We start from the raw sequence: 27,712 nt of genomic DNA, 5'->3' as shown, positions 1-27,712 counted from the left end.
AAACAAGACCAGACCCAAAACTGAGCCCTGGGGAACATCATCTGTGACCGGACGCCAGCTGGATTTAACTCCATTCACCAGCACTCTCTGCACTTGGCCATTCAGCCAGTTCTCTATCCAGCAAAGAGTACACCCATCCAAACCATGGGCAGCTAGTTTCTCCAGGAGGATGCTGTGGGGAACAGTGTCAAAGGCCTTACTGAAGTGCAAGTCGATGACCTCCACAGCCTTACCTTCATCCAATAGGCAGGTCACCTGGCCATAGCAGGAGATCATGTTGGTCAAGCAGCACCTTCCTTTCATGTACCCTTTCTGGCTGGGCCTGATCCCCTGATTGTCCTTCACATGCCTGGTGAGTTCACTCAGGATGAATCACTCCATAATCTTCCCCAGCACTGAGGTCAGGCTGACAGGCCTGTAGTTCCCGGGATCCTCCTTCCCGCCTTTCTTGTAGATGGGTGTTACATTGGCTGTCCTCCAGTCATCTTGGACCTCCCCTCTTAGCCAGGACTGCTGATAGATGATGGAAAGTGGCTTGGCCAGCTCCGCTGCCAGCTCAGTCAGCACTCTTGGGTGGATCCCATCCAGCCCTATAGACTTGTAATTTTCCAGGTGGCATAGCAGGTTGTTAATTGCTTCCTCCTGGATTATGGGAGGTTTGTTCTGCACTCCTACCCTATCTTTCAGCACTAGGGGCTGACTATCCTGGGAATAACTAGTGTGACTATTAAAGACTGAGGCACAGAAGGCATTACGTACCTCAGCCTTTTCGTAATCCTTGTTGACAATATTCCCCCTCACATCCAATTAGGGATGGAGACTCTCTTTGACCCTCTTTTAGTCGTTAATGTGTTTGTAAAACCATTTTTTGTTGTCCATTACAACAGTGGTCAGCCTGAGTTCTAGCTGGACTTTTTCCTTTCTAACTTCCTCACTGCATGACCTAACAAGACCCCTGTGCTCATCTTGAGTCTCCTGCCCTTTCTTCCATAGGTGGTAGACTCTCCATTTTTTCTTCAGTCCCAGCAAGAGCTCCCTGTTCAGCCAGGCCAGTCGTCTTCCCTGCTGGTTCGTCTTGCGGCACATGGGGACGGCCTGCTCCTGTGAGTTTAAGACTTCCTCCTTGAAGTCAATTATTTTGGCAATAATGATGAAACCAATGGCAGTACGTGATCAAAGTAAATGATACACAGGTGCAGGTACAGAACCTAGAATCATAGAATCATAGAATGCTTTGGATTGGAAGGAACCTTTAAAGGTCATCTAGCCCAACCCCCCTGCAGTGATCAGGGACATCTTCCATTAGATCAGCTTGCTCAGAGCCCTGTTCAACCTGGCCTTGAATGTTTCTAGGGATGGGGCCTCCACTAGCTCTCTGGGCAACCCGTTCCAGTGTTTCACCACCCTCACTGTAAAAAATTTCTTCCTTATACCTAGTCGAAATCTACCCTCCCTCAGTTTAAAGCCGCTACTCCTTGTCCTATCACAATAGGCCTTGCTAAAAAGATTGTCCCCATCTTTCCTATAGGTCCCCTTCAGGTTCTGAAAGGCTGCAACAAGGTCAAATAAGGTCAAATAAGGTTTGACAAAAACCAATCTTCTTTTATTGTTAAAAGAATGTTTCTTGCCAATGTGACCAGCATATCATGTATTTAGATCTTTCATTCCTTTTAAAACTGTACACAGTTTTATATCACTATTCTCGTTTTGTTGGTGTTTTCTGGAAGTCATAGAACTCAGGTGTCCAGTCTATGGTGCATACTAATACTGATATTACCCTGTTTAGGAAATTCTTAATACTAGATCAGATGTTCACAGCTTACATGTGAAAATTTGGAGAGGAAAAAAATTCATTTCCCAGCATTTTGTATTGCTGAGATCCATGTATACAGCTGAAAGAAAATGAATATATTATCAATCCCCAGGCTAGGTAATTTTGATGTTTGTCAGAATATAACTATCTACATTGTACAGCTACAAAATAGGCTGGTTTTGTCCCCAGACCATGTCATGTTTAATAAGACCATGAGTAATTTCTAATTTTTGAACTTTTATGCCTCCAAGATATTTAATAGTTGTTATTATCTATTTCCTCTTTCTCTGGTTTATTTTCAAAGGTATATTCAGTACAAATCCTTGAATCAGTGTCGAGAAAATATTGAAAGCCTAAGTGAAGTATTGGCAATATATGAGGAAAAAATAACAGAACCACAGAGTTGCTGAGGTTGAAAGGATATCTTGAGATTGACTAGTGCAGCCCACTGCCTACTCAAGCAGGGTGAGCTAGAGCAGGTTGTCCAGGACCATGTTCAGTCTGGTTTTGGATATCTTCATGAATGCAGACTCCACAACATCTCTGGGCAACCCGTTCTAATATTTTATCACCTTCACAGTAAAAAAAAAAAAAAAAAAAAATAGTTTTCTTGTGTTCAGATGGAATTTCATGTGTTTTAATTTGTGCCCATTGCCTCTTGTCCTATCAAGTGGCACCACTGAGAAAAGACTTGCTCCCTCATGTTCATTTTCCCCCATCAGGTATTCGTACACATAGATAAGATCCAGCTGAGCCTTCTGCACTCCAGGATGAACAGCCCCAGCTCTCAGCCTCTCCTTCATAGGACAGGTGTTTCAGTCCCTAGATCATCTTCACAGCCCTTTGCTACACTTAATCCAGTATATACCTGTCTTTCTTATACTGGGGAGCCCAGCACTGGACTCAGCACTCCAGATGTGTCTCACCAGTGCTAAGCACAGTAGAAGGGTCATGTCCCTCAATCTTATGGTAGTGTTCTGCCTAATGCAGCCCAGAATGCTGTTGGGCTGCTTTGCTGTGAGGGAACATTGATGGTTCATTGTCACTCTCTTGTCTGCCAAGGCTACTTTGCAGATGGTGAGTCCAGAACCTATACTGGAATATGGGATTATTCTTCTCCAAGGGCAAACTGAGTACTTCCCTTTTTTGAATTTAATGAGTTTGCTGTCAGACAATTTCCCCAGTCTGTTGAGGTCCTTCTGAAGAGCAGTGCCCCCATTTGGTGCATACGTCACTTCTCACAGTTTTATATCACCAGAAAAATTGGTGAGGGTACACTCTGTCTCATCCCCCAGGTCATTAACGAAAATGTAAACAGTGTTGGCCACAGTATCAGTCCCTACAGTGCACCACTGATGACTGGTCTCCATCTCGTCTTCATGCCACTGACAACAACACTCTGGGCCCAGCCATTCAACCAATTCTTAGTCCATCAGAATGTGCACTTACCTAACCCATATTTTAGCTTATCTATGAGGATGATGTCGGAAACAGTGCCAAAAACCTTAGTAAAGTCAACAACAACCAAAGCTCTCCTCTTATCCATCAAGATAGTCAGCTCATTGTAGAGGGCTATCAGGTTGGGAAAGCACTGTAAATCCATTCGAACTACTCCTGATCACCTCCTTGTCCTTCATGTATTTGGAAATGGGCTCCAGGATTACTTGCTCTATCACCTTCTTAAGGACTGAGTACAGGCTAACCAGGCTGTAGTTCCCTGCATCTCCCTTTTGGTCCTTCTTGAAGAGGAACCTCTCCTGGTCACCATGAGCTTTCAAAGACAGTTGGGGGTGGCCTCAACTGGTGACATGAGCCAGCTCCTTCAGCAGCTTGTCAGGCCACATGGACTTCTGTGTGTTCATTTTAAGTGTTTCCTAACGTCATCGTCCTCCACCAAGGGCAAGTCTTCCTTTCTACAGACTGAAGGACTGATTTACTTGTAGGTGATCTAGCTGCCTAGTATTATTTAACATCATGGGAATTTTAAATTGATTTTTTCCATGTTTATGCATGTGGCAGAGAGAGATTTTGTTCAATAAACTTGAACAACAAAAAACCCATCCACCTTGCAAGCTTTCATGAAGTACAGGCAAGGCTGCAATACATAGAAGTGTTGGAAAAAGACAGAAAATAAATGATATCATTTAGGATATCCAAAATTAATAAGTAACTAAATTTCAAGACCACTGCTATAAGTGTCTTTTGTTCCCTTGTGCATTACCTTCTTTTAACTTACCTTTCACAGTTCTTTCAGACTGAAATCAGCTCATTACCAAGACAGATGTTTGAGAGTTTTTTTAAGAAGACAGCCATTTACTTGCAAATGCATTGTAAAAACCCTCTCAGTTCAAAGTGCTGGATAAATACAGTTGTGCAAAATTCACATTTTCAAGTCAGTATACAAAATGACATGAAGTTATTGCAAGATTCTGAAATATGAATAGATCAAATAAACTCAATCTTCTGCCAGACCTTGTTTCCTTTAGCATACATCTTATTCAACTAGCATTATCAAACTTCAACACAGATGCAGAAGCATAAGGAAGAAGAAAAAATTTCTCTGAGTATTACCATATTAGAATTAAATGGTTTAAAATTAGTGTCAGGGAAATATAATCTTAATCCAGATGAATCTGCCAGATCCAAAACTGCACTCAGTCTAGTAAAGTAGGAATGAGTTTTAACTCAGATAATTACAGTTATGCTGACTTACAAGACTCCTGGAGCTGTCCATAAGTAACATACCTATACACTTTTCTACTGATCTATGGGCTTTTTAACAGCAATATATATATATCTGAAAAAGAGTAATAACACAATATATAATGTCATTAATAGTTGTAAAAGGAGATATTTATAATCCCCTCAGTGTTACAGCCTGAAGATAATTTTGTGATGAGTAAAACTGTCTCCAGTGTAAACCAGGAACCAAATGGCAGAAGAACTGGCTTTTAAGGACTGGAAAACTTGACTTATCTGAAAAGTGCTTCAAGGCCAGAACGATATGAATAATGTTTAACTTGCAGCTGTTATGAATCCGGTTGGACTGCCAACGCGTTGAGTGCTAGTGTTACCACCCTATTCCCTTCTGATCTAATTTCTTTAACATCTGATGGATATCATTATAATGTGCCCCTCAGGACAGTTCTGTTTTCACTTAATCAAGAAAAAGCAGTAAAATATTTCTCAGTAGACCCCAGCTATGCATTACCACCTATCTTCACCTTTTTGAGGCATTACTGAATTTCAGAAATTCCCATCACATTTGCTTTCCCAGAGAGGTTACACAGAAGGTTGGGTCTAGGCTTCTGTGAAGTGTTGCAAGTAAAAGCCATGGCTGTAGCTGTACTTCAAGCAGATTCACCACTTTATGTGTCTTGTGTGGTAACAACACTCTCTGGCTGCTAGCAAGGACTGTGGTCTCCTCAGTATGCTCCATTCTACTAATGTAAGAGGATGAAAAGAGCAAGTGTGTATCCCACACTTCTCCCCACCCTGCTGGTGTAACAAATACCTCTATGACAAGTGCAATTTCCTTGTCTATGCGGGCTCATCTCACTGATGATTCCTCAAAGAGGTCTGAAGAGCCTAAAGATGGCACCTGAATTGACTGTAACACACCTTGGCATTAAGCTCACCCAGGCATCCAGAGGCTAGGCCGCTATTTGTCTCACACCACAGAAATGCAGGCATCAGATAGAAACCTTTGCTAAATAAAGGATGCAGCTGGAAGGGGGATATGTGAAGCTATAGACCACAAAGGACGTGCTGCAGACCTGAAAACCTGAAAAAGAGGTAATATATACAATCGTTACAGCAAAACAGGAAAGAATGGGGAAGCAGTTCTGTTCTGCCTAACTGCTAAAAATAGTGTATTTGCTAAAAATTGTCTATTTGCTTATAACTTTAATTCAATAAATTACACTGAGAAAATTGCAATACCTCATATTCTCGCAAATACACACCTCTATAGAGTAATGTTTCTATGTGTGCTTATAGTGAGAGTGGGAAAACCTTATGCATAATTAATAAGTTACGACGAATAAACACCAACTAAAACCACAGGCTTTTAACTGACCGACTTCATTACAAATATTTAAATAATCCTGATCTTCCTTTAGCTAAAACTGAATAGAATTAGCTTTGCAATTATAGTTATACTGGGTCAAAAATAAAAAGAAATTAATGTATGCAGACATTACTTTTGAGCACAATCACAGAACCATAGAATAGTTTGGCTTGGAAGGGAACTTTAAATGTCATCTAGTACAACTCCCCTGCAGTACATCTTCAGCTAGCTTAGGTTGCTCAGAGCCTCGTCCAACTTGACCTTCAATGTTTCCAGGGATGGGATATCTACTACCTCTCTGGGCAACCCCTTCCAGTGTTTCACCACTCCCTCACTGTAAAAAAAAATTTCCTTATATCCAGTTTAAATCTATTCTCTTTTGTTTTAAAACCATTACCCCTCGTCCTGTCACTACAGGGCCTACAAAAAAGTCTGTCCTCATCTTTCCTATTGGCCCCCTTTAAGTACTGAAAGCAACAATAAGGTCTCCCTGGACCCTTCTCTTCTCCAGGCTGAACAGCCCCAACTCTCTCACCCTTTCCTCACAGCAGAGCTGTTCCAGCCCTCTGACCTTTTTTGTGACCTTCCTCTGGACCCACTCCAACATGTCCATGTCTTTCCTGTGCTGAGGGCTCCAGAGATGGATGCAGGACTCCAGGTGCGGTCTCACGAGAGCAGAGCAGAGAGGGTCAGAATCACCTCCCTCGACCTTCTGGCCATGCTGCTTTTAATGCAGCCCAGGATACGGTTGGCCTTCTGGGCTGCGAGTGCACATTACTGGCTCATATCCAGCTTTTCATCCACCAGCACTCCAAGTCCTTCTCAGCAGGGCTGCTCTCATTCCTTTCATCCCCCAGCCTGTACCAGTATCGGAGGCTGCCCCAGCCCATGTGCAGGACCCTGCCCTTGGCCTTGTTGAACCTCATGAGGTTCACACAGGCCCATTTCTCGAGCTTGCCCAGACCTCTCTGGATGGCATCCTGTCCCCTTGGGTGTGTCAACTGCACCACTCAGCTTGGTGTCATCTGCTAACTTTCTGAGGGTGCACTCGATCTCATTGTCTATGTCATTGATGAAAATATGAAACAGCACCTGTCCCAGTACAGACCTCTGAGGGACACGACTTGTCACTGATCTCCATCTGGACATTGAGCCATCAACCACTACCCTCTGGACGTGACCATCCACACAATTCCTCATCCACTGAACAGCCCAGCCATCAAAGCTATACCTCTCCAGTTTACAGAGAAGGGTGTCGTGGGGGACCATGAAAAGGCCTTACAGAATTTCGGATAGACGACATCTGTAGCTCTTCCCTTGTCCACTAATGTAGTCACTCCATCACAGCAGGCTACTAGGTTGGTCAGGCAGGACCTGGCCTTGGTGAAGCCTTACTGGCTGTCTTGAATCACTTCCCTGTTCTGCGTGTGCCTTAGCACATCTTCTAGGAAGGTCCGTTCCATGATCTTCCCAGGAGGAGTTGAGGCTGACAGGTTTGTATTGTCCAGGGTCCTTCTTTATACCCTTTTTAAAAATGGGTGCAATGTTTCCCTGTGGTCCAGTATTTCTTAATAAAAGAGTCTTTTCACCACCTCTAATTCTCAAATTATGCAGATGCTCCACTAATTTCACCTTTTGGGGGAAGCTCTTGGTACTGGTCGTGACACCACCAACAGGTCAAAACCATGCTTGCTCTTGTTCCCATAAAAGTCTGTCGCAAGTGTTGATACATTTTAAACCTAGGAAATACCTGTTCTCAGGCAAATTAATAAAAGCTTGCTAATTTGTTTGATACATTTACTACACTCTCTTTTGCTGAATCTCTTGGAATTATCCCCCAGCTGTGTGAAACACTGTAATGTCAGAGATGAACAAACTGAGAGCACGAGCGGGAATGTCCTCTGCTACAGATGCTTCCTTGCCAGTTCCTAACCAGTTTAGCAAAAGAATGAGTAAAAAATGGAGGGGCCAAGAACATACCTAATTTTATTTTGCTTCAAGGAGGATACTGAGAAAAGGAATCTCTGGGGAGAGGAGTCTGGAAGGTGAAAAAGGAAAAGGAAGGAAAGATGAAACAGGTAATTTAATTTATCTTGCATTTAGTAGTTACCAAATTCTTAATCTTTGACTTGCAATCTATTTGGAATAATAATGATCATCATCATTATCATCATCTCATACATCTAAACAGTAGCACTTGAATTTTAAAGACAGGCAGGCTAAAACTTACTAAATACTGGTTTTACCCTTTCTATACAATTATATTTCTGAATGTGTCCTGTGCTGTGTTATTTATGGTGAATGAGGGCAGAGTGACAGCTGGTAAAAATGAACTGCTTAAAAAAAAACGTTTATATTAGCTTTTATGCACAATATAAAGACTGGTGCCATAGGTCTTGAGGCTGACATCTCAGTGTCCAAATTATTATGGTTTGTTAACAGTGTTCTTCCAAGGAACAGAGTGAGAGACATTTTTGCTAAAATACAATAAAACAAACAGAATTTTATGAGACTAGGAAAAGGTATGTAGATAAATCCACATCGTTCCATATGTATGTCATCATATAGTGGATGCTAAGAGACGCCTCAGGGAATGGTTTAAAGAAAAATAGAGTACCATATTGGGTAGCCTAAATATACAAGCTCAGATTAATATTGCTGCTTCCAAATCTGTGTGTTTTTTGGTGTAGGTGAGAGGCAGCATTCTGGAAAAAAAATCACCCAAACCCCAAACCATCCTTAATGGTACTTTTGGAGCATAAAAATAAAGTTATAAAGTTTATGCTGATTATACTGTGATGTGGTCATACAAAGACATATGGCAGGTAAACAAATTGTAAAATTTAAATTAAAATTACTTTTAGTACCAAAGAGACTGTACAGGGCAAATTTCACCTGAGAATGTATATTATCTTTTATTTAGTGTATGAGATAAAGGTAGTATTTCTCACCCACTTTTTTGCAGAAGTGCATCACAGTTCCTTACCCATTCATCCTGTTTTAACTAAATTACTTCAGTTCTGAATGGGATCTGGGATACATTTTATTTAGTGTAATTCATCCTAAATTCATGGTGATTATCTCAAACACTCCCAATACTATCCTTTTCACATAAATATACTTTTTAATATTTTTAACCATGACTCACCACGGATACTGTAAGACTGAATAAGGAAGGCTGAATGAATTCCTCTTTCATTACAGGAACAAAGACAAGTATAAAAGAAGAGTTTCAAATACATGAATATTAAGAAAAAAAACAGATTTCCCCTTTAGAGAGAAGTTTCTGGGCCATACATTGAATCACTTTTTTTCTAAATTGAGAACTTTCCTTCAAAAAGGAAGTGATCCTTGCATAACTAAACTGTGATTTAATGAACCAGACAGTTCAGATTTAATTGCAGGTACAAAATCATGTTTCCCTCTGGAAACAAGAAGAAACATATTAGACTTTCTACTCATACAAAATGCCTCATAAGGACAAAAATCATCTAGATCTGTGCAAAAACTCCATTTATACAACAGAATTGTAGTGCTGTAGGGAAAACATGATACGATTTAAAAGCATATTTTATTCACTGAATCTTCAAAGTAAAAGAGGAATGGAGACATAGGGCTACTACGTTTTTTATTCTTTTTTTCCTACAAATAGTAACTTTGTCTGAAAATCAAGATCCCCTGTTATTTTTTTTCTTTATCACAACAAAATATACTTTGTTGTACCTACAGCCATTTGCTATAATGTTCATTGCCGTATCAAGAAGAAGGGATAAACTTTTCAAGCAGCCAAGGGTGGTGAATCTTCAGTCAGTTCCACGGATAAGTAGTTCTTCTTTCTATGAAAAAAATCGAATTAGTCTGGTGGTTTTCCCAAATAATTTATGTCATTTTTCAAATAACTTTGCTATGGAGATGTTTTTTGATTTAAAACTTTGTTTCCCAGTGTGTTTCTATTAAATATTGTCCTAAAACAAATAAACAAAAGTTGTATTTTTCATATTCATTTATCATGTGCATCACTAATACCTATGATAAAAGATTTCCTTCTGCCAAAGACATTCAACATTAGAGAGCTCAGTCTAAAAATCTTCTCTAACTTATTTGTTGATGAGTTTAAGTTCTAATGAGTATCTTATGTTAAGTTATCATTTTGTTAATATGCTATTTTTTGTACTTAGAATTATTTAGAAACTGCTTTCATCTAGATGTTCATTCTTAATACAAGGAATAATCTCGGGCAATAGACAGCTGGAAATCAAAATAGGTCAGTAAAAAAGAACAGATAAAAGCTACATATCACCATTATATAGATGAAGCCAGAAACTCATCACAATTGGAGCACAGATATTTTTATGAATTAGATATTTAAATACATTTACAGCCACTGGTAATTTTTTTTCTGTGTACTGCAACCAATTCAGCTTTCCATTCTTTAAATGTTTGTTCTGTTCAAAAAATACACAAAACAAGTTATTCCTGGCTGCAGAAGGCCTTTTATAGGCATTTGACAACTAAGGTTTGAAAGAATCTGGATGGATTCATTCTACAATGAAAAAGACCGAAACTGACCAATATGGTCAAATTGTCAGTTAATTTGATAAACTACAGTTATTAGACACAAAAGTAGAGAATGCTACATGCATTTGTATTAAATATGTTGCCTCTATATTTGAGGGGAATCATAATGAAACAGGCATACACTTCAGCATTACTAAAAGAAAGTACTGAAGATTTCGGTAGTTAGTTGTCATTCCAACTTTAGCTCAGAAACAGTGTTGAGAGGCCTAACCTGAGCACAACTCCCTCTGCAAATCAAGGTGTTACTGTCCTGGTTCATTTCCAAATTTCCAAATGGAAAACAAGTAATTTTAGTTTAGGTAATAATTAAGTACTTACAATAAACACAGCCACCTTATGTATCGGAATAAAACCTGATGATGAGGTCACTGTAAGTGGAAGCTGAATACAAATATTTTGACACAACTGTAAGAAAACAACTGGAAGACTGTTTATACTTAGAAAGTCTGACTGATGCATTAGAACAAAAATATTGCCAATTTCTGTCACCGGAAAAGGAATTTACACAGTGGCACATCATTTTACATTTTAACTGCAGCCTGTTGCTTCTGGGAAATCAGACTAAACAAGGTCCTACCCACAGTGTAGATAGGTCACATTAATTACCAAAAGTATACAGAAGGATGACTTAGACAGAGGACCTGACCGATCACATTCAAAGTCACAATGGTAAGACCTAGGAACAACAGCCTTCTTCTTCAGAGGAAAGCTACTGCCAGAAACTTCAGTGCTGAACAATGCCTTAAAATCAGATGTTTATGAATTTGATATATAAGTTATGTGGCCTGATGTTTCATTCTGCACAATTGCAAGACATTTATGTGGTTTTGAAAGAAGTGGTTATGGGAATTTTTGAGGATGACTTCTGAGGTTTTGTAGAATTGCTTGCATCAGTCTGTTGTCCAAAATGTTAAATCAGTGAAGCTGTGTTAGAAATGATTCACATCTTCAGAGAAAACATATAATGGGCCAAAGTCATGCTTGGTGCAACTCCAATGAGTTTAATGGGGTTACATGAGGGACTGTTTTTTGTTAATATTGGATAAAACTATTCCATTACATTAAATTTTAGCTCAAAAATAATAAATGGAGAAGGATAACATTATGGCTAGGAGCCTTGGGGCCCACAGGCCTGATTCCTCAAGGACATCATGAGCTCATCTTATGCTCGGTTCATAGAAATTAAACAAATTGACTTCAACTTATTCCCTTGGAAACGATGGTTCAGGGGAACTCTCCACGGTATGTTCCTGTTCTCTCAGTGATGACCAACTTTAGAGACTGGTCTCCACTGTGGGAAGGTGATCTAAAACACATCTGGTTCTTTTGGGAAGGAGGAGGCAGTTATCACAGGAAGGAACAGCTGTCGGAATGAGACATAGATCTTTCTGAGCACTTATATGTATGGTGCAGGGAATGGTAGTTGCCCGTGTTAGCTTGCACTGTGTTAGGAATAAGCTAGTCTGGCTCTGGTTTTCTAGTTTGCTGCTTTTCACCACAGCAAACACTTGGAAAGCGAGACATGAAAACAATTCACTTTCAGCACTAAGTAAGACACTTTGCTTTTTATTCCAAAAGAAAGAAGCTTTTCCTCCTGCAGCCATAATTCCAGAAATCCACCTGATGGATTGAATCACTTCTTAGATGGTTCTTTGCACATGGAAGGTTCCAGGTTGCATGACAGAACAGTTTGAAGATGCTCTAAAGCAAGAGGTTGCCCTGCTGAGCATGGTTCCTAGTTGAGGCCTAACATCGCACACCCAGCAAGGGTTGGCACCTGTACAGCTGAGTCCAGGGAAACTTCTTCACACCTCTTGTCAGGTGGCAATTACCCTAGATCCTAGAAATGTGAAGATTTTAAGCAGCCACAAGTTTTCAGTTCCTCTCCCCCACCTCTCCCCAACCTTCCCCTAAAGGTAGCAGGTATTCAAATAACACACTTCCATAGTAAAACCGTAAGAGAGTATACTTTTTTCTTTCTTTTCAATCTACCATGCAGACACTGAAAGAACAAACCAAAATGATTACTACAAAATAGGAGTTAATGAGGGTGTTTGCTAAAGCAAAACATGCTGCAGCATTTCACATACACTTTGATCAGCCCATGGCAGGCCAAACCTGCAACATTTACAGCAGTCCTTAGAGTTTCAGATATCCTCATTGGGTTGCCTCCCTGGTTTAAGTGGAGCAGTGATTTTTTAATCTTTGGGTTTTTTCTCACCGTTCACAAGCCCACCCAGGCATCGTGTAATTCATCCAGATAGGAAAGATTTCATTGTGTGGGCCAGATTACTTGGAAATGATTCACTTGTACCTGAGTTCAAAGCTTCTGGCGTAGACCTATGGTATGTTCTAGTCTGCAGTCATTCTTGACTCAGACTTCTGTGTTCAGTGCAAATAAGCTGCTAAAGCAAATCTTACGAAAGTTCAGTGGCTTCAAACTAACTTGGATTTGAAAGTCTCTTCTGGGATTTATGAAAAAGAAACAAAGAAGAAATCTTTTAGGGGGGAAAAACCCTGCACAAAAAGGCTACATTTCATACGATTGTTAACCCAGAAGAGAAAGTTTATGTTCTCCCTAGGCTGTAAAGTGATTTGAAGTCCAGTATCTTAACTCACTCTATAATGACGTGTACATAAGAATACATCACTTTTCCAGCAATATCTTTCCTGATTTATTCAGTATTATGGAGTGTGACTCTAAATTTCACTGCTGCTTTTGTATCCTGTTGTTAATGTATGCAATGAAGGCACCTGCAAGAAATCTCCATCCTGCCTGGATACCAGTAGGAAACTGTTTTCCCACTGAAATAAAATATTTGAGATCACTTCCTCTCTCCTCCCATCTGATGCCATTTTGCATCCTGTTCAAAAAAAGATCACTTGGAACTGGAAGGTAGCAGAAAGATAAGAACAGTAAAGGACAAGATTCTTCTGCATCCTTCAGTGACCCAAAGCCTGTAGTATTACATCAAGTTGTCGCAATTCTCCACCAAGAGGCAAAGGCAAGACTCTCAAACATAAATCTCCCTAGGTCATATTATTAGTGTTTTTCTGCATCAATAATCATGTAATCTATTCAGACATAATACTCTGAACCCAAGAGACTGAGGAAAAGTCTACAAACTTCTGGGTGTCTCATCTACTAAGACAAAAGATAGCATAGTCTGCACCAAACTTGTTTTGCTCATATTAATTACCTAACTAATTTATAGACCTCTCTTCAGCTTTCTGAGCTGTTGTTTCTCAGAGAAGTGCCCTAAATATTTCCTGTTATTCGTTCTAGGTGATTTTGAGAATTTGTTAACTCAAAAAATGTCAGTGTAAGACCACTGACAAAACAAGATGCACACCTTGCAGGACTGAATACATTACACAGAATGAACAAACCCTTCTACATGGGTCATGAAAGTCGCATGAGTTCACACTAAAGATCTAAATATCACCATCAGGTGGAAGATTAGTACCAGCAAATGGTATAGAAGTGGAGAGGACAAATACAGAGCACCACCCTTTATCCGTGTTTCTAATTTCCAACACTATTTTGCAAAGTAGTTTGAAAGGAGCTGAGGTCAAGCTGATATTTGACAGCCCGTGATTAAACCACAGGGCCAATACATGCTTCTTCACTACTTTCTTGGCTGGTCCTCACGAAGCAAACAACCAACACTAGGAAGGGCAGCTGAAAACAGAGGAAGCTGCAGGGGTCATGACAAAAATCTTGCTTTCAAGTGCCATTGCCTTCAAGTCTGAACGGCAGAAACAGAATCCTCTCTGCAAAATCCTCTCAAACAAAAAAAAAAGTTTCCATTCAAAGAATGGAAAGAGCCTGTCTAGGGAGAGACTGTAAATGTCTAAGTTCAGGCATAGGAGATGAATTCCTAAAGGTCTGTGGACATAGCCAAAATAATTATGCAATCAATCACAATTGTGCTCCTGTTGAAGAGCAAACAAAAACTGTGCTGGCATTATTATTATTTGAACCACTATAAAGGTAGGAGAGCTCCAGTTTGAATGTGGGCACTTTCTACCAGGCTCCAGACACCTAGTAAGAAACTGCCTATGTCTGAAGGAGCTTATGATTCAAAGACATGAGACAGATATGTATTGGGAGGTAGAACAGAAGCAGATTAAATGAGTTAACTGGCTTCACACTCCAAATCCATGCTGGGTGAGAAACAGTAATTAATCTTGAGTCCAATTGTGATGCCAGTGCACTGTCTTTCTTATTCATATTGAGAGCTGAATAGGAAAGAAAGACTATGCAGGCACTTTTTTGAATACTGACAATTGTTTTAATATCAGCTCGTGACAAGAAAATATATTTTAGTTTAGGACTGAACTCCCTTCACCCTAATTGTTCTGCATTTCTGGAAGAGATGTACAATGAGAAAACGAAGTAAACAAAATTTAATCATCTAAGTCTCTCACAATCTGGAAAACCAAGCCACTGCTTCCACCTTCAAGAAATATTTTTAAAGTATGTGAAAGAATACTTTGTTTTGTAAACACCTGTCATGAAGTACCTGGCAATTTTCAATGAGAAGAAAACACTTAGAAAATGACAACAAGGCTTTGTGCTGTTGGAATGACTCAGAAGACTTGAGTGCAAAGATACAGACAAAACAACACACTTGAGAAGCAGAGAGCCAAGTGATCTGTGCTCCACCGCCATTTAGAGATGACATTAGATTTACTGTGGGGAAATAAAAGGCATGAACAACTTTTCCACTGTGTCTTGCAAAAATGGATGAGGAACAGTAATCTAGCACACATTAAAATTTTCAAAGCAGCTGACCAGCATTTTCTAGAAACACATTAAGAAACCAAAATTGCCCTGACTAACAAGAAGTTCTTCATGGGAAATTACACTAAATACAATGAGAAATGTTTGTTTGCAGCTGAGGCCATACAGTTCTTCAAGAAAAACCCAGTGGGGAAATATCTCAGATTAACAGCTCCTAGATGCACAGGATATCAAACACCAGCAAACTTTTGAGTATTCTGCTTCTGAAGTCATTGCTTCTGCATCAGAATTCCTTATCTTGATTTTGGAAGATGACCTCCTACCTTTGTTTCCTAGGGCTCTTTATTTTCTCTTGCTTGTTGTAGCTGTGTAAGGAAAGGGAACTTTTGATCTACTTGTTTACTTTGCAGATTTGAACTTGTGCCTATTTAATTATAGTGCCTGCTTAGACACAACTAGGTAGAAAGAAGTGGCTGATGCCTTCTTTCAGCAATAGGTCTCATTTCCAGGACAGACCAGAACAACGGCTCAGTCTCCTCCTTCTCTTCTATTCCACATGCTTTCTTGTATCGTGACTATACTATATTTTTCCCCTAGACTTTTCTCTTTTTCCAACCGTTATACAGTCTGATTCTTTTACATTACAAATTTGAGAAGAAAAGGAAAAAAATGGTTCAAATATTAAAACTGAAGTGCATTATAGTGACAGTTTTATGTCTTTTCTCTGCATATATCCAAATCCCTGTTCTCACATACAGGGAGAACAGTACCTCAAAGCTGTGGATAAGCAGACCAGTGAACCAAGAAAATATAAGCTGTTGGTTTCTACCTTGTGATCTGTAAGATGGGAATCCTAATATTGATGGCTATTATTTCCTGTTTGTTTTTTTAAATAACGAAGAACTCCAGACCAGTTATTTAGAACAGGTCCACAGGATGATCCCATAAATCTCACAACGAAAGCTGAAAATGCAAGCACTACATGAAGAAAAGGAAAGTAAAGCAGAAGGGAAACACATTTACAAGGTCACAAAGCCAGAGTGTGAGCTTGGCCGTGTGGCTCCAACCACTGGTCAACACTGCCCTCAGCCTGAGGATCTGACGTGCCAGAAAGGAGGCTGCACATCCCCACTGCACAGCTGTCAGTGATTAAGGGTGGTGCACCGAAAGGAGACTCAGGCTTTCACCTCCAGGAGACGTTATTGCGAAGTTTCTCCATGATGGACTCTTCCACTCTTTGACGTGTGCAATGGTTTGAAGCCACAGTCTGGCCACAGAGTATGGGTCTAAATGGAAATTACTTGAATCCCAAGAAAAGGTCAGAGAGTCTCTTACAGATGTTGTTCCGGAAAAAGTGTTTATGGGTTCGGTGTTTGAACCAAATAAAAAATTTCCATTTGGCTGAAGTTTCACTGAATATTATCAAAGGGTTATAAACATTCTACTTTAGAATGGTATGTTCAGCTGCTACTTGCTAATTATAAATCTAGGTTTTAGTGTTGGCTTTGAAAAATACTTGTCTTGGGTAGATAATATATCCTCCATTACTTCTGTCTGGGGAGTAAACACAAAGAAACCATAACAGAAGCTTTTCCTATCAGCTATCACATGGACTGAAAATAGCCATTTTAGTTCCAAAATTGTGTAGCTAATAAAGTAAATATGAACCTCATGTATGCTTACTTAAATGTCTGATGGGAAAGTAACGTTTTTCCTGATTGTGGGAAAAGACCAGTCAACCATAGTGTAGGGGAGAAAATCCACTGTGTCATTTGGCTGACGTGTAGTTAAAAACAAAATGTTATTTAAGAACACCTTCTATTGACCTCATTTTCCATCCAAAATACACGAGAACTGGCAAGAGTGTACCAAAATATCCACTTGCTACGCTGTAGGTTAAAATCAGTTCATTCTGTTGTAACCATTTAATTCCGCTAATAAACCAAGTTACACTGTTTTATATCTTACAGACTAAAGACATTTGAATTTACTGTAACAAATCCACCTAAGTGTTTCCTTTTCTATTCACTTCCTTCTTTGGTTCATTTTTGACAACAAGCAGACTGATGGGAAGGAGAAAAACAAATATAAGGGGTCTTTAAAACAGACTGTGCTGATTATGGATGTGCTTGTGACTAAGGCATTTGTCTGGTACTCAGTTTCTGGTTCTGTTCTTGGCTCTGCTGCATATCTCTTGCATGAAATTGTACAGTTCACTGAATTTATCTCAGTTTCTTTAACTGGAAAATGGAGGTGATCTTCATTTTACTGTACTTTTGCCAGGATCTCTTCGCTTGCAGTTGTAGGCATTACACACACACTCTTAGACGAAAAGCAGTGTTCCTAGTCTCATCACCATGCGGAATGTGCTTACTCTCAGCACTGTTTATGTTAAGTTTTTAAGAAATTCTTCTCAAATTCCTGCAAGTCTTGTGCTGTTTAATGACATCCCATCTAATACCGAAACTGAACTAAATTGCTTGGTTTATGACTTATAATCAGACAGCTGACAGAAACAATGGCAATAAGTTAAGATTTAGAATTCTTCCGGCAAATATTTGAAATAACACATGCAATGAGAAAATACAACAATTTGGAACCAGATGGCAAACAAAAACAAGAGAAAGATGTCCTGTAATGCATATTACCTCAGCAAAACTGTTCTTATCTTTAGCAGCGGGCCAGCAGTGTGTTGCATATTGCTGCGGGATATCTCAGGGTTGAGCTCCAGCTCTGGGATTAGTAATGTTGTCCTAAGCTGGGAAACATATGCCTAATATGTAAAAACTTCTGCACTCTTAATGGATCTCTTCGTTCTTTTGAAAGCCCATAGGTTTTTTGAGACTGAGTTTGTACTCAATGTCAGCCACTCAGGTCCACTTACTATGCAATGCTAAATAGATTCAAGAATCCTCACTATGCTCTCAGAAATGAACATTACTCCAGAATAATTAAACTTTAGGGCTAGCAAACAAACAAAGCCAGGAGATGAAATCAGTTCTAAATTAATGTTCTACCCATGGGATGTTACGAATGGGTAGTGGCAAACATGGTACTTTACAGGCAAAGTTTCTGTGAGTGTCAGATTCTTCTGCCTAAATAGGGTCTTCCGATACAGTTCATTTACCTACAGTAGGTATTTAAGATTTGAAACTGCTTTGGCCAAAAGCCTTTTAATTTCTCCTTCGCTTTTATTTATGTATATCAAAATGTATTTGCATAGGTATCTTGGTTTGTCCTTCTCTTCTTAAGAAACTTTTTAAGGCTGCACATTCATAGCCTGGCTTTCATTAGTTTAACTACATTGCACATTTTGGTCAGGCACACCTGCATGTTAACGGCTGTCTGGAGAGCCAGCCTTTAGACTGATTGGAATTTCATTTAAGACAACAATCCAAGTGCCCTGGCCTTCTCCTGCCTCCAAAACACACATGCTGAGCTTGAAAAAATAGCTGTAAATGTGCTGAAAGGAAATTGTAGAATGCTCTTTCCCCTGTCCCCTCCTCCTCAATGCCCCACTCCACAGCACCATGGTAAATACCAGCAAGGCAGGCTGGGAAATTCTTCTGAAAATGCTAACACATGAGTCTCATATCATACTCTAGCACTGGTCATTACCAGGCAAGGCCACTGAGAACTGTACTGGTGTGAGAAAATTCCCAGAGCCCTGGTTTGTGGCAGTGACTATTGTGAAGACCACTTCGTAGTGCAGCTTATTCCTGAGCTTTGGAAACCAGTGTCAGCACTAAAAATCCTTGGTGCCTTTTTGGTATTAAAAGACTTAGGTATGGCAAGTAACTTCTGATATTTGTCACAAAGTCTGCAGAATATCCAGTCATTTTCAATTACTTCTCCTGGCCTAGCATTACCACAGTTCTATTGAACAACATTGTGAGATACAAGAAGCTCTATTCAAAATGTTTATAGGCATCAAATGGATGATCTTGACTGAAGGCAGAAAGTTGTCTAAAATTCACAAATCTTAATTGAGAATCCACTGTTTGATTTTGGTTTAAACTTCAAAGGGTGCAAAAGTAAGTTCTCTTCCTTTTAAAAAGTATTTCAAATACTTTTGATTTAAGAATCAAATTCTTATGATTTAAGAAGTTCAGTTATTGAAGTGTTTCAGTATTGAAGTACAAATCCACTTTCCCAAACATACTGAAAAGACATGTAGAACACTGCTGTGTAGTGTGCAGTCTTGTTTTTACATACTAAACACCAGATCTAAATATCTATCCCAGTACTCTCTAGCATTTCTGAATAGTTTACCTTCCAAAAGCATGAAATTAAGCGAATGTTTATATTTTTACTTTCTCATAATTGTCGTCATTGTTGCTTGTATCAAAGTAATAAGTATCACTTCACAACAATAGTTTGCTTTCGCTGATTTTTACTCTAATTTTTGAGTTTTCTACACTAGTTAAGACCACTTAAGGTATTGTTCAGTTCTCAGCTTTCAAGCAACGTAAGTTCTAGACCAGATACAGGAAAGCAAATGCCAACTGCCTTGTTAGATGTCCTCTTTCTTAATAAAGCAGGTGATTAGATTCTTGTACAGCTATTAGACAGATAAAGGCAAAAGACAGAACTTCCTCGATACATTTAAAGTCTTCAGGATTTAAATTCTTCCTCAATCAGGACAATGACTCCCCTTCCTTTTATCTTTCCAGACCTAAACAGAAGTATCTTTCTTTATTAAAAACCTATCCAAATACAGCTGTTTTATTAGATAACTCAGCTTTGACTTTTGTCTACATGACTGTTGATTTCTTTCTCAAATATAATGCTTTGGCTACTAGAAATATTTAACTGAGTATTCCATAAGCTTTTTGTTTTCTAAAAATTAGCCATATTTGGAAGTTCATATTAAAGCTAATTTTAAAATAGGGTTGGAGAGAGCAAGGTGGAAAGGTAGCACATTTTATGTACAAACAAATTTTATGGATTATTTGTGCAAAAGTACTGCTAGTACTATGATAAAAATAACTAACTAGGACAGTGCTGATTTCTCTTGACATTACTATATGAATACTTTCTCATGCAAATCTAAGCACAGCTTGGAAAAAAAGTTTAAAGATGACCTGTACAGATAGTAAAATGAAAGCTTTTGTGGTAAATGGGGGAGTGTGGTGTGTGTGGCACGGAAAAAGGCACACAGAGGAAAGATTTTTTTCTCTTAAGTCATGCACTTAATTTCGTGATACCTTTTACTTAGAAAAAAATAATTGACTTGAGGATTTAGATTTATATCATTTAAAGAAAAGTGTTTTATTAAGCATTTCAAAGCAGAAAAGTCCCTAAACCCATTGCCAAGAAAAAAAAAAAAAAAAGAAAAAAAATACTATAACTACAAAAGCTTTACAATGTATTGTTATTTCCAGGAAGAACTTTATGTATATTAACTCTGCAGACAAAACCAAAGGGAGTACATAAACAAAGTCAGAGGAAAGTGCTCCTGGCAGCAAATGAGCACACCAGTCTACACACTGTCATCCTTCTTCTCACTGGTTAGGGACTTCTTGTTTTTACAACCACTTCACAGTTGTCTGCAACACTTGAGTAAAGATAATACAGAGAATAAAAAACACATCTTGTCTGACTGTTATTCAAGAGACTGAAATACTTGTTCCAAGAATACACACTGTGATTTTCTGTTTTAGTTATGTGTTCATTTCAGTTGCAAAAATGGACAAAGTGGTGGGGAGGATATTGCAGCCAGCTCCAACACACACTTCTCACCTTCTGCTCTGATTTCAAGTGGATGCCTGCTTACCGGTGGCAGTCAGGTCAGAAGAGGTTAATATTTCACAAAAAGGCCCTGATATCAAGCCAGCACAAACTACTCACTGTTGTTGACAGCAGCAGGCACCGTCTGTCACAGAGATATAGCACAACATTTGGTTTACATTAACCTTGAAGGCCTTGGAGAAAGGTCTTGGAGAAAGCTGCATATGTGGTTCCAAAGTCTGAGAGAACAAGGGATGGGAGTGAACTTGGAGAAATTATTTTCTTTGAAAAGATGGAGATTAGCCTTGTGCCTTTTTCTTCTTCCACTCAATGCCTCTCAGTTAAACTTTCCTGACTCCTGCACTTCACCAAATTACCCCTCTTCACAAACCTCTTTTTCTACTCTAATAGACAGAGTATAAGACAAAAGCTGGGAAAGAGGAGGGAGGCGTCTTCATGGAAAACGTATGCTGTCACAGATCTAAAAAAATTCGGGGAAGCATTTCCTTTCTTGATCAAACTTAGGACAGTGTTGTGTGCAGTTAGGCATTTTCTTTAGAAATTTTATCTACTTGTAGCTAAAGCAAAGCCTGGAAGCTACCACCAAGTAAATACAGAAAAGAAAAGAAAGTAAAACCTAATTTCCCCATTAATGCAAGTTTGGTGAATGTGTGAACTCCAGTCAAAATTTTTCCCATATTTAGAAGACAGGTGAGCACTCCACTATCCATGGTCCATAGCATATTTCACCTTATATGGTTCTCTACCCGTCTTGTTGTTTTCAAGAAACTTTTAGAATTTGAACTGTCTTTGTGAACACCACTCATCTAACAAATTTAGTTAAAATCAGCAAGTTGGTGCAGGCAGATTAAACGAACACATGCTTACACAATCCTTTTTTCTCACGGGTGACCACGGCAACAATGTGCTCCTAAAGCCTAATATTTTCCTTTAGAAATTTCAGCGGGGGGAGGTTGGGGGTGGGGGTGTTTGTTGTTTTTGTTAAACCAGCTCTAACAGTTTTTTTGTCATATAGTCTGACCAGATGTAATATGCCTTCTTTTCTCGTTAACTATTTACTTTTTTTTTCCCCAATAACAAACTATTTCAACAGTTATTAGGGGACTTCAAAACTAACTCACCTAAGGACCCACTTACTCACAATGTCAGCTTTGTCATGAAATAGTTTTGTGCAGCTCACTAGATGCTGACGCTATCTGCTCTCAGCAGATGGTAAAATATGAAAATTTATATCAAACTGCACACCCCCTGGGCTTTAATTTGAGTGATTGCTTTATAGGAAACGGTGATTTCAATCCTCCATTACAAATTGCTCCACGAGGATTGCAGTTCATCCAGCTTCCCTGAAGATGAGAAGGCTTGTCGTAGGAAGTGTGGGGTCAAGAAGGTGGCACGACATTCACCATAATGCATAATGTTTATAAATTGTCCAACTAGCTCTGCTTCAAAAGACATAGAAACCTGCATACTCCTATAAAACATGAGTCATGGAGAAACCAATATTACTACAAACAATTGATTCCAATTAATTTGTTTAGCAAGTGATGTGAATTTGGCCTTAGACCTGTGGTAAAGTTTAAAGCGTTCAAACCAGAATCCATATGGACACAAAATATCTCCCTTTAATTCCCAAGAAAGATGGAGGAAAATATGTCCATCATCTCTGAAGTAAAAAAATTCTGATAGCCAGTTTGCAGTGAAATACATTAAAACATTTCAGAAAAGAACACAAAGAACTTACTTCACAAGCAACATAATTGAACAGAAATAGGTACTAAAAATGAGGAACTTCAAATATTATTTTTCCTTTCTTTTTTAATTTTAAGAGCATTAAAATGCGATTTCCTTAAACCAAAAAAGGATGTTACATTGACCATTAATATCCAACTGTCCTAAACTCTGTGAGAAGCAAGTATTTGGATTTTCAACTTTCCAAAGAAAGTACAGAATAGCTGGACTGGAGCTAAAAGGAGACTAACACGGCACTGAATATCCACATATCTCTCTAATGAGAATATTTTACTGCACAATAAATCTTAAAACAGTTTGTATACATACTGTAATTGCAGTATGACTCAAACAGCATTAATCAAGTGTTATGGTAACCTCATTTTAAAGTAACAACTCAGTCAAACATTTCCATCTCTGTATTTCATTTCTTACCAAGATTCTTTGAATAGGAAGGATTTTAGGATGTCCTGTGCATTTGCTTTCCTTATAAAAATGTCAAATCTCAAAGTGTACATACATACCCAGAATTCCTTACTGTATTTTCTTCTGTGTGCCAGTAGTTGACATCATTTCTGCTTTGTTTGAACAGCTGGTCTTTGCCGAACTTCAGGGGTTCAGAGGTACGATCAAGGCCAAGACTTCACTCTTCATAAAGCAGAAATACAGAGCACAAGGAAATAGGATGTATTGTTAAACATCCACTTCCCTTCCCTTCCCTTGAGGGATAAGCTTGTTAAGTCGACAGTTCCCTACTGCTTTGTTAATGCAGGTTTCGCCGCATACCTCAGAACTCCAGCGTGTTATCACAGAGCCATGATTTTCAATGACTCAAGGATATATGTACTCTTTATTTTCCACACTGCAATTTTGACGGACTCCATTGCAAATTACAGGTGCCCATCATATCCTCTATCTAGACCTTATCTCACCATTCAGCTTTCAGTGTGACAGTAAGGAACACAGGTGAGTTTTGGGAGATGCGTTTCAAGGAAATGGAGAGGCTGAAAACGGATTTTAGCATTGTCAGCTAGAAGGGAGCAGTGAGAACAGGGTTCCACAAAGAGACCAAGCCAGGAGGGACCCCACACAGGACCCTGGGGTGGTGTCAGCAGGCAGATCCATAAGTTCAGACAGAGCAAGGCAATGGCTGGGTACAGTTCAGGACAGAGGACTGGAGGCAACACAGGTGCAAAGGCCACCCAGGAGTCAGAGCCAGCAGACCAACTACCTACAGTAAAGCCTAGGCAAGACTGGGTGCCTGGGCCTCAGCTGAAGTGGAGCTCCTGCATTATTAGCAGAGAGGGCCTGAGTAGGAGTCCCAGGTCAGGCCAGTCAGGACAACTAAAACCCACTAAAAATCCTTAGAGCCCTGACAGTCCACAATGCAAATTTTCAGTGTTTCTATGTCCGTTCCTCTATTTCTTTCAATCTTAAGAGCCATTTGAGAAGAACACCAGGTAATGTCAACAGAGGATTTCATCTGAACTAATCTTTGTTTATTTTTTCTTCCAGGTTTTTCAGCTTTTCCAGCCATATTATCGACTGATTTCATGTTTGATTTCATTTAAGTTTATAAAGTTGTTATAAACCAAAAAGCAATCATCGTGTCCATGTCCCAATTTTTCTTAAATCCACTTCTCAATGAAGTGAAAAAGATCAAGACTTAAATACTTGTTAGGGAAAGGAAACTTTCCTTAGCTATTAAAGTCACATCTGTAAATAGAAAAATTCCTGTATTCAAATTCTCAGAGACCTGAGCTCTAAATCTTCCATTCTCTCAGAAGCCTTGAAGGACCAGCTGTAACATTTTCTGCAAAATTAAATTTCATTTGAAATTTATTGGTTTCAGCTGCATTTTGCAAAAAGATATCTAAGTTTCTGAAATTGATTTATGCCCGATTCAGAGTGAATCAGTAGAGCAGGGGTCTACTTACAGAGGTGTCTCATGTCGGGAAATCAGGTTTGCTGTGTGTGTAACTGAGGCAGGTTGATCCTCACTGGATGCCAGGTGCCCACCAAAGCCACTTTATCACTCCCCCTCCTCAACTGGACAGGGGAGAGAAAGTATAACGAAAGGCTTGTGGGTCGAGTTAAGGACAGGGGGAGCGCATTAAGCAGTTATCATCAAGGGCAAAACACTTGGCTTGGGGAAGTTAATTTAATTTATTACCAATCAAAACCAGAGTAGGGTAATGAGAAAATAAAAACTAAATCTTAAAACACCTTCCCCTCACCCCTCCCTTCTTCCCAGGCTCAACTTCACTCCCGAGTTCTTTACCTCCTTCCCCCTCAGAGGCACAGGGACATGGGGAATGGGTTTCAGGGGGACAGCCTGCCTCACATGGACTTCACCATGTGCTGCAGGGGAATCTCTGCTCCAGCACCTGGAGCACCTCCTCCCCTTCCCTCTTCACTGACCTTGGTGGCTGCAGGGCAGTTTCTCCCACACATTCTCACTCCTCTCTTCGGCTGTAGCCGCTGTTGTGCAGCAACTTTTTTCCCCTTCTTAAATCTGTTATCACAGAGGCACTACTGTTTTCCCAAAAGTGGGATCGCTTACCCAGTGTGCGATACACCAATACACACACAGAGCAGAGGTGTCGTCTTTATTACATGTGTGCGCAGATAGAGGTGCTTGGTGATCATTCCACAAAGCTATAGCACCCCACTTAGCCGAGTCACAAGGACTAAATAGTCCTAAAATAGCTTGTTATATTCTGACTGGTTCATCATGTTATACACTCACCTTAAAGGTATATTCACTCTTTATTTAACTATGCATGCTTGCAAGCTGGGGGGCATGCAATCTTTCTGTTTCTGACTTGAGTTAGTGGTTGTAATCTCCCCCTTCCACCTTTACCTTATTCCTAGTTACCCTAGCTGTTTGTTAACTTCATGCTTCTTCAGCAATCATCCATCTTTCAGTGTCTTCTGGGCAGGATGTTCCCCTTTTATCAGTCTGTTAGCTCCTCTTCAAGGGCATAGTCGTTAATAAGGCATACATTGTCTGTACAAAGCAGTCAGACCTAAGTGGTGTCATTAAGACCTAAGCCTTTCTGCCTGATATCACTACTACCATATCACTACCACCATTGCTGATCGCCTCAGTCTCAGCCCGCAGTGGGTCCATCTTGGAGCTGGCTGGCTTTAATAGACAAGGGGGAAGTTTCTAGTAGCTTCTCACAGAAGCCACCCCTGTAGGCCCATCGTTACGAAAACCTTGCCACACAAACCCAATACAGTAAAACACTCAGGCTCTGGTGCCATTTGAAAGTTTCTAAATGACAGAAGTTGTTGAACATCAGAATCTTCCTCCTCCATTCAGGTTCAAAGCACATCGAGTCTACCACAGAGCTACATTTTGGGCTGCTGGTCTATGTCTATATTCACAAATAATGGATCTGTAAAGTGAAAGAGCAGGTGCTGAGGAGCTGACCTTCACACTATGCACACTTCAGGGGTTTATGGTTTGGATTAGCTCAAATCTGCTGCATGTACTGCATTCCTGTCTACACCTGGAATGTACCAGGTAGTGATTCAGCTTAATTTTATCTAAAAGGCCTCCTGCTCATGCACTGGAGACTGCTCTGTGATACAAACCAAAGCACATGAAGTGAAGATGATCTGGAGATTCTCCTTAAAAGCACACTTGTCATATGAACCAAGACAGTAATGTAGTTGGGTGCAGGAAGATCCCTAACACAGATGCAACCTGGAAGACACATGTCCCCCACCACTTTCCACCCCTGCCTTGGAAGCAAGGGATCTGATATTTGTGGTAGATTATTAAGCACACAGGCACAAATACTACTTTGAATTCAGCTTTCAAAAAATTTTTTCTGTCTCCATGTTCAAAAAACCAAAATATACCAATGATACATTCTTCAGCAGCCATTTGATGTATGAAAAGAGTGACGTAAAGTGTATTCACCCCTTCATCTTTGCAACTTTCCTTATCCAGTGAAATGCTATGTACTCATAGAAACATAAAACACATCTTCCTTCTATTCCCATGCATTTGAGTGTGTCCATGAGAATGAAACTCATGAAGCCTAGATGAAGCTGAGGAAGCCATGATGGTGTTGTAGGGATTGAATTAAAATAAAAAATAAGGTACAGATGAAGAAGGCAATTCATTTTCAGCTCATAAATCCTGATTTTAAAGTGAAAAGTGTACACAGAGGATGTATAAAAATTTAGTGGCTACAGTCCTTCTAGTGTCAAAAACACATATTGACATAAGAACACACACTTCTGTGGAAAAAAGTTTTAAGCCATTAAATTGTAAGATGTTAGTAAATCAGCTTTGGTTAAACTTGGCTCCCATTGTGCACCTGCATACGTATTTCACTATTTTCCAAGATTTAGTTACTACATCACTCAGTAAATCAGTCTATGATTTACTGAAAGAAGAAATTTTGAGCAAGGAATGAGTCATGATATTTATTTGAATTTCATTGACCCCTGGTGGGAATGAGGGAAAGAGTGGCACTGACCATTTCTGTGAATGTAATGTTTTCGTGTCCCATGCCAAGACACTTTATTTTTACTTGGACAGCTTCTGAGCTGGAAACATAAATAACAAAACCAGAATTTCTGTTGGCCACCTTCTCAAATAAGTGAGGACTGCAGGGGAAGGAAAGAGATTTAATCCAAACTTGGCATTCACCAAGAAACCAAAGAATAAACAAAGTGACACCAGGCCAAGGTAGAATAAAATAAGGATGTGTTGTGTCTCTTTAAACTCTGTATTGATTACTCGGTGTACATACATATATATCTATGTGTATATTTTTGTGTGTGAGGGTGTCTGTGTATAAAATCCAGCAAAGCTTTATATTGCTTTATGTATGAGTGCCTTATGTATGCCTTTTAGCATCACAGAAGATGATTTGATAGAAGAGCAGACCTGAACACCAAACCTTTGCTTAGTCATGTGTTTGTTCTACTCCAAACATGACAAATATGGCAACAATCAAGGTGGTTGACTTCTACATCATAGATCTTACTGACTCTACACCAA

At 39.5% G+C, this 27,712-nt stretch overlaps 1 long non-coding RNA gene across 1 annotated transcript; it reads right to left on the bottom strand.

Annotated features, from left to right (window-relative positions):
* Window positions 1-5,485: 5,485 nt before the first annotated feature.
* LOC142365711 (uncharacterized) lies at window positions 5,486-25,343 on the bottom strand. Its single transcript, XR_012766590.1, has 5 exons — window positions 25,108-25,343; window positions 23,211-23,334; window positions 9,610-9,718; window positions 7,863-7,920; window positions 5,486-5,597 (listed from the first exon to the last, which is right to left on the bottom strand). It is a non-coding gene; the product is annotated as an uncharacterized LOC142365711 (long non-coding RNA).
* Window positions 25,344-27,712: the final 2,369 nt, after the last annotated feature.

The sequence above is a fragment of the Opisthocomus hoazin genome, chromosome 1, assembly GCF_030867145.1.
Source record: "Opisthocomus hoazin isolate bOpiHoa1 chromosome 1, bOpiHoa1.hap1, whole genome shotgun sequence".
Taxonomy (NCBI): Eukaryota; Metazoa; Chordata; class Aves; order Opisthocomiformes; family Opisthocomidae; genus Opisthocomus; species Opisthocomus hoazin.
The sequence above is the reverse complement of the archived record's forward strand: the minus strand, read 5'-3'. Positions and strand labels throughout refer to the sequence as shown.